Raw genomic sequence first — 7,763 nt, 5'->3', positions numbered from 1 at the left:
CTAGTTTAAAGAACCGGCCACCTCCCTGCTCCAATTCCAAATTCCTCAGGAAAACAGAAGCTGCAACAAAACCACACCAGTAACCTCTACTCACATGTCTGTTTTAAAACAACTTGGGAAAGGTCAGCCTATTTGACTTCCTTCTATTGTTGAGTTCTCCCAGTTCCTGATTATATTTCAGCATGGTGGTGATTTTAAAGGATATTCCTTTATCTGTTTTGGTTTTCTAAGCGACATAAATTAGCCGGGAGCTTTCTTTCCACCCTGAATAGTACTTGCCTTGGGAAAAGATTCGTTGTGATAAAAGCTGTTATATTTAGTGGCCTTTGCAAGAATACCTATGGCACTTGACTGGAAACCCATTCAAGAGATGGGGTAGAAGTGAGCCAAGGAAAGCTCAGCAGTGACACTGGTAAGCACTGTGTCTCAATTCAGAGGCCAAGGACATGCTGGTGGATTAAGCACTAAGATTTAGATTTATAGAAAATATGGTTTTAGCCTTCAAACTGTGGTTTCAGTTTGTTTTTATTTCTATTACTTTGAAGTTATTAGCTTTGCCTCAATGGTCTGAAAATACACATTTATACCATGTAGTGGTTGAGGTGAATATGGTATGTAGAAAATTGTTCCTAAGAGAGTCTTATAGGAAATTCAGAATAATATATTATTTTTACATTTGTCATTTTATGGATTGTTTTTATACTTTTAACTACCAATTCTAGTCTAAAATATTCTATAGTTTTCTATGTAACCTGTATATTTTTACCTCATTTTTATTTAGTTCATTTTTAAATGCTGCACAGACAATGTCTAGTAGTTCCAGTGAAATTCAATTCTAAAAAAAGGAGATAACCATCGGCCCTGGACGTTGTGACGCAGTTGGTTGAGCGTCATCCCTTGCACCAAAAGGTCACCAGTTCAATTCCCAATCAGGTCATATGCCCAGGATTCAGGCTTGATCCTCAGTACAGGGTATGTAGGAAGTAGCTGATTAATGTTTCTCTCTCAGATTGATGTCTCTCTCACATTAATGTTTCTCTCTCTCTCTCTCTCCCTCCCTCTCCCTCTCCTTTTCCCTTCCTCTCTTAAGTTAATAAAAAAACATCTTTTTTTAAAAAAAGAAAAAGAAAGATGACCATCCAAAGCACCATTTGCAAAACAAACAAAAGGACAGGGTGGAAATGGTTTAGTGGGAGATGGGAGATGGGAGATGGTGCTGGGGTAGGCATGTTCAGAGCATATTTTTTTTTCTCTGATTACTTGAGTGTGTTTCCTGAACAAGTCAGCTTTCAAACTTGCAATAATACTACTTACCAGAGGAATGCTCTGAAGGCAATTATATATGTACTAGAAGCCCAGTGCATGAAATTCATGCACTCAGGGGGGGTGTCCCTCAGCCCAGCCTGTGCCCTCTTGCAGTCCGGGAGCCCTCAGGGGATGTCTGACTGCCGGCTTAGGTTTGCTCTCACCAGCAGTCGGACATCCTTAGCACTGCCACAGAGGCAGGAGAGGCTCCTGCCACTGCTGCTGCTCTGGCCAGCCCTGAGCCCGGCTTCTGGCTGAGTGGCACTCCCGCTGCAGGATTGGGCCAAAACCAGCTCTCTGACATTCCATGAGGGATCCCGGATTGCAAGAGGACACAAGCCAAGCCAAGGAACCCCACCGGTGCACAATCAGAGCCTGGGAGAGACACAGGAGGTTGGCCAGCTGGGAGGGACCATGGGAGGGCTCCAGGGCGTGTCTGGCCTGTCTAGCTCAGACCTGATTGGCCAGACCCCAGTAGTAAGCTAACCTATCAGTCAGAGAGTCTGCACTTTGGTGGTCAGTGCACATCACAGTGAGAGGTTTAGCAGCCATAGCATATCATTAGCATATTGCATTTGATTGGTTGAATGGCCGACTGATGACTGCACACTTAGCATATTAGGCTTTTATTATATAGGATGTGCATTAACAGTATTTAGAAATTTGGCTACCAAACAAGTGAGCTAAATGTAGGGATAAGAAATGCAGAGCAGTAGTTAGCACAGAATCTGCTCTGTTGAATTCTAGTGGCATGACCTTGGGCAATCTATTTAATCTCTCTGTGACTCAGTTTCCTCACCTGTAAAATGAGGATAACAGAACTACCTCTGGGTTGTGAGGATTAAATGAGGCAGTAATATATCTAAAGTACAGTATTACTAGTAAGACTCAGACATCAGAAGCAATACTCTGTCTGGTTTTAAATTGGGTGTAGATTCTAGCCAAGCCATTAACATGGTAGAGGTTTTAAACATGTCCTTTCCTAGAGATAGTAAGCATAATAAGACCGAAGAGTCACGAATTCTATGAAGAGGTTGTGAGAGGAGTGATAATTAAGCATTTTTTTATACCAAAAAGGAAACGGGTTAATTTATAGCAAGAAAGGCTGTGCCTTGAGTTTGTAGACTTCCATACCTGGCACACTGCGCTATAAATACTGTTTAGGTGAAAATCCCAAAGAAAGGAAAAGCTACCTGATGCTACTCAACATGATACTAATAAGCTTTGAAGTTTCAATGTGTCCTTCTGATTGAAAATGAAGTATAGTAATTTCACACGAATATATTACTAGATACAGAAAAACAGCTGGATTCTAACACTATTAGGACCACTTACCAGGGAGAATCATTTTGTCAAGGGTTTCTTGTTAGTAATTAAGTAACTAACCTCACTTGGTTGAGTTCCAAAACCAATCATCTTTATAGGTTGGTTCACTCCAGAGCACACACTGTTTATGGCCAAGTTAAAGTCCTGCAACTATTCCATTAGAATTGTGTTGGAAAGCAACAGTATTTGGCATTTAATAATCAATTTAAATGTCTTAGAAATCTTAGTGTAAATCACTGTATAGATGATCTCTATGGCATGCTATATGAGTGTGGAATTTTTATTTTGGTGGGATTTATAAAGTTAAAACATTAAACATTTTTAATATTTACTATTTCATATTTTTACATAAAGTAGCCCAAAAACTTAAACTCAAAACTATTTTTTAGGCCCTTTCTGGGTAGCTTAGTTGGTTAGAGCATCATCCCAATACACCAAGGTTGTGGTTTCGATTCCCAGTCGGGGCACATACAAGAATCAATCAATGAATGTATAAATAAGTGGCACAACAAATCTCTCTCTCTCTCTCTCTCTCTCTCTCTCTCTCTCTCTTTCTCTCTCTCTCTCCTGTCCCCTCTCTCTAAAAGCAATCAATCAATAAAAAAAAATTTAAAGGTATTTTTCAAACCAAATTTAGTCCAGAACATATGTTAAAAATAACCAGTAAAAAATAAAGTTTTAAAAAGCAAATGTGGGGGGCTCTTTCCCCCTCCCCACGTGCGAGTCTATGCTGTGAGATTCTTTCCCTTTCCCCACATGGGAGTCTGTACTTGTTCTTCAATAAATTTCCAATTTTGCAATACCAAATAAATAAATAAATAAATAAATAAATAAATAAATAAATAAGCAAATGTGCAGAAAGTTTAGAGAAAAGGGGGAGTACCACATTGTCATAATGATGAAATTTTAGCTCAAAGAGACTTTGAAGCTCATTTAATGTGCCCACCCCGGTCCTGTTACAGACAGGCTGCCTTGCTGCTCAAGTATGATGATGCTCGCTGAGGTTGGGCAGAACCTGTGTGGCGTGAGCGGTGCCCTGGTGATAGACGGGAAAAGCGAGGTAAAGGGACTTGCCCAGACTTCCTGAGAGGCTTGGTTTCTTCCTGGCTTCTAGGGTCCTTTCCCAACTCCATAGTGTTGAACTAGAAGTTGACCTGCTAAATCTAAATTCACAGTATATAACAGAACACATTGTTCGGTTAAAATCGGTAGAGATATAAGAACTGATCTAAATCTTTAAAAGTGAATGCTTCAAAGGGGACTGGATTTGGGGGAAGCCATTTAAAAAAATGCATCCAAAGGAAGGACATGGTACAGGGTAGAGGATACAGTGTATAGCTGTTTAGATAGCAATAATGCTAAGCTTACAAAAATAAACAAACAAAATCCTAACAGTCTCTTCAGGGTGGAGGGTGGCCAGGGGTCACATGGAAGAGGCCTCAGACCTTTGGAAGCACAAAGCGCTGGTGGTTGGCCAGGTGCTGTGGTTCTCAGGGCGCTCTCTGTGTTTCCTCATCTCATTTTAATTGTGTGGGAATCATGGCTTAGGTGGCCTTGCAGAAGCAGGGATTCTTTGGAGCATCTATGAAATGGAGGTCAGAGAAGAAATTGAGGGCCAGCTGACAGAGGCATTGGCAGAAAACTGACAAGGTGATATCAGCAAACAGGGGCAAGATGTTTACTCTTGCATTTGGGGAAATGCATCTAACTAAGAGGTGATGTCACTCATATCCTTTGGACTTCAAAATGGACAGAAGCATATGTGAATAAAAATTTTAAGGTTTATTTTTTTCTATCCTGGTAAGTGTCTCAGACCCTGGTCATAGATCCAACCTTCTTACATTTGCCTTTGAAGAGCAGAAACTCTCACTTCTTTGGCTTCCCTCACCACATCTAGCATTATGACCAGGGTAAGACAGAGCTTTACTAAATTTGTCCTAGATCACTGAAGTAAGGGAAAGGGAGAAAAGGATCCCTAATTTTTGAGTTGTTGTTCATTTTTACAAATATAGCAGGTATGTGCCCTCCAGTTTGTCAAGCTCATTAATTGGTGTGAGTCTATATTTTCATTCCCAGTCCACAAAGATTTACTCTATATCATAACATTTTCCAGTAGAAAAAAACAACAAAAACAAAACAAAATGAAATTTTAAAAAGCCCCAGGCTGGCTGGCATTGGAAGTGCTGGCAGACAGAAACAGTAATCTGTTGGTAATTTATAAGGTTTCTGTGCTGATTACTATTTGGTGGTGTCCACATCGCGATGAGTTCATACATTCACAGCTTCCCTGGGAGCAAGACAGCATCTGCACAAAACAGACAAAAACATTCTAACAATTTAGAGAGCTGGTTACTGCTAATGCTATTGCCAATGATCTTCTACAAGAATTTCAATTGAATGGAGACTCAACGCAAGCCCTCAGAGGCCATATGGTGTAGCTAAGGAAGGGCCCCACACCCATAGTCACGGAGCCTACATTCCTGCCCTGGCACTGCCAACACCTAGCTGTGAAAGGCAATGCTCAGCTGACACATGCTCAGACCTAAGAAAGCGTCGTTAGACCCAGAGAGAAAGGACTTTTGTCCATCTTTTTGTATGGTGCTGCATAGCATGTCTAGCCAGTTACAGCATCAGTCCTAGTTCATCACACTCTTCAGGGTAAGAGAAGGTTTGATTTACATTTTCTATCCAGACCAACTATTCCCAGTTCTCTGCTCTGATCTCCTTTCAAAGTAGGGAAACACTAAAAATATGTCTCTTTGGATTCTGAGATGGTGGCAAGTGTTTCTGGGCAACGCACTGGAGATCTAAGAATAGAGAAATGGAACCTCTGAAATGTAAACTACAGCATGTATGAATTATGATGGTGCTGTCAATAGGAGACTCATTTAAATTTTGCTTTTCTTTTTCTAGTATCTCAAACTAAATTTAAACATTTCATGTATGAATTCTGCCCTGAAATTAGAGGAAACATGGCATCATTTGGAGCCAGGAGAACCGGGTTCAAATGCCCATTCTGCCAGTTGCTTGCTCTGTGACCTTGAACAAGTCAAAACACATTTCCTCAGCTGGGGAGTAAAGCATTGTGCAGGCCCTGGCCTCGTCGGTGGGTGGAGATCATAATTACACAGAACATATGACGAACATTAAAGTGCTTTACAAATAACTTTTTACTCAGGTTTTTATGACACAATGGATGGAATAAAAAGAGGAATTGAAATGATACAGCTTTAAAAATTTCATTGCCTTATATTATATAATACAGATACAATAAAGTTCATGATAATATTTATGGCCATTTCAATAAAAAATCTTGTCATTAAACAAAATAAACCTATTATAATATTTTATCTGTGGAAAAGACAGATTTGATTTGCATAAAGTAATATTTTTCTACAGATATATTTCTGGCTTTTTTCTTACTGTAGTTTTGTTGACTGGATAATGTGTTTATGTGACTCAAAAAGTAGAAGTTTAAAATTATATGCAACAATAAAGAAATAATATTAAAATATATGAAACTATATGCAACAAAAAATAGACTTTTCATCTTTGTCCCCAAATTGCCCAGTTCCTATGCCCTTCTAATAGGTGACCTCTGTAGGAGTGTCTTCTATATAAATTTGGACTGTCTTGATTAATTTGCAAGCTTTAGGTCTTTTTTCCAGCAACATGGATAGTTTTTTGGTTTAGGGGAGGGAGAGAGAAGCTAGGAACTAACTGTTCTAGGCTATGACCTAATGTGCCCAGGGTCACACCCTGTGTGGGTGGCAGAGTCAGTTTAGGATTTAATCTGTTTATTACAAAGCTGGTATTTGGCCCAGTGTGTCTGACTGGAGAGGGCTCGAGTTAGACGCCACAGAAAGTCAAAGTGAGGGTAGGACGGAAATGATAAGGGAGCAGGGGGAAGGCAGGAACCTCGTTGTCTTTATTCAGGTCCCCGTTCAGGAGTGCCAGGGGGTGAGCCACAGTGCTGCATGCGCACCTGCAAACAGGCTGCCAGCCTCACCCCACGGTGAGAAACTATGTCCCTGGGAATGCCTCGCTTTCCTAACCTGCCAGTATGGTTCACGTTGAACGTCCGAGGTAAGCAGGGGAGAGTGAGCCCATTGGGCCATGTCCATTCATCTGAGGGGCAGGAGAGCAAGTGCTACCTCCCGGAGAGAGTCTTCTTCCAGGTGAAACCAGCAGCCCAGCCGGCCTTTACTTTGCATGGTCTGAGCCTGAAGAAAGGTCAGGAAGTGACCCCGAGGGTGAGGCTTTCTCTGCTAAGGTTGCATTTTTGAAGAGCTGGCCAAAGGGCTGCAGAAAGGGTGTACAGATGCCATTTTTATCTCTGGGCAACGGGTATTTAAAACACTTGACCTAATGAGTAACCTCTGAAGCCACCCTTCAGCTAATTAGCTGGTACTTGGGGACTTTGAGATTCTGGGATAACATAGTTTTTCAAAAAATTCTTGGAACTTGGAGAGATTTTATCATAAATGGTTGGCCTGATAATTTTCTTTCTTGAACACTATATTCTTAAAACATACACACACAGCCCCATCGGCGAGGCTCAGTGGTTGAGTGTCGAACCAGAAGGTCAGGGTCCAATTCCCAGTCAGAGCATATGCTCAGTGTGGGGCGTGCAGGAGGCAGCCGATGTTCCTACCATTGATATTTCTATTTCTCCCTCCCTCTCCTTTCCTCTCTGAAATAAATAAAAAATATTTTTTTAAAAAATAACACACACACACACATACACCTTTCCCATACAAAACATCCACAAAACTGGAGGGTTTGTGGTATGTCCCATGTGTGATTCTTACCATCTGCCCTCAACCATTCCAAAATAACTCAGGAAATCTAGTTTGAATTTCAAAGATGTTTCTAAACTTGTGTTTTGCTGCATTATGTTATCCTAAACGTCTTTCAACCTTCCTTGGTTTTTCTCTGTGTAATTGTTTTCATGTGCTGTTGTCTTCAATCTGAAAAGCAACACTCGGAAAGCTACATGTGCTCGCTTGTCCCAGAAGAGCCACTCAGCAGAGACACCTTGGAGTCATGGAGCCATAGAACTTGGGTGTTTTCTCTTTTTTCTTTCTTTTGTTGATTTTTTTTTTTTTTTTTTTTTTTTTTTTTTTTTTTTT

This window comes from Myotis myotis, unplaced genomic scaffold, assembly GCF_014108235.1.
Source record: "Myotis myotis isolate mMyoMyo1 unplaced genomic scaffold, mMyoMyo1.p scaffold_m19_p_7, whole genome shotgun sequence".
NCBI lineage: Eukaryota > Metazoa > Chordata > Mammalia > Chiroptera > Vespertilionidae > Myotis > Myotis myotis.
The sequence above is the reverse complement of the archived record's forward strand: the minus strand, read 5'-3'. Positions refer to the sequence as shown.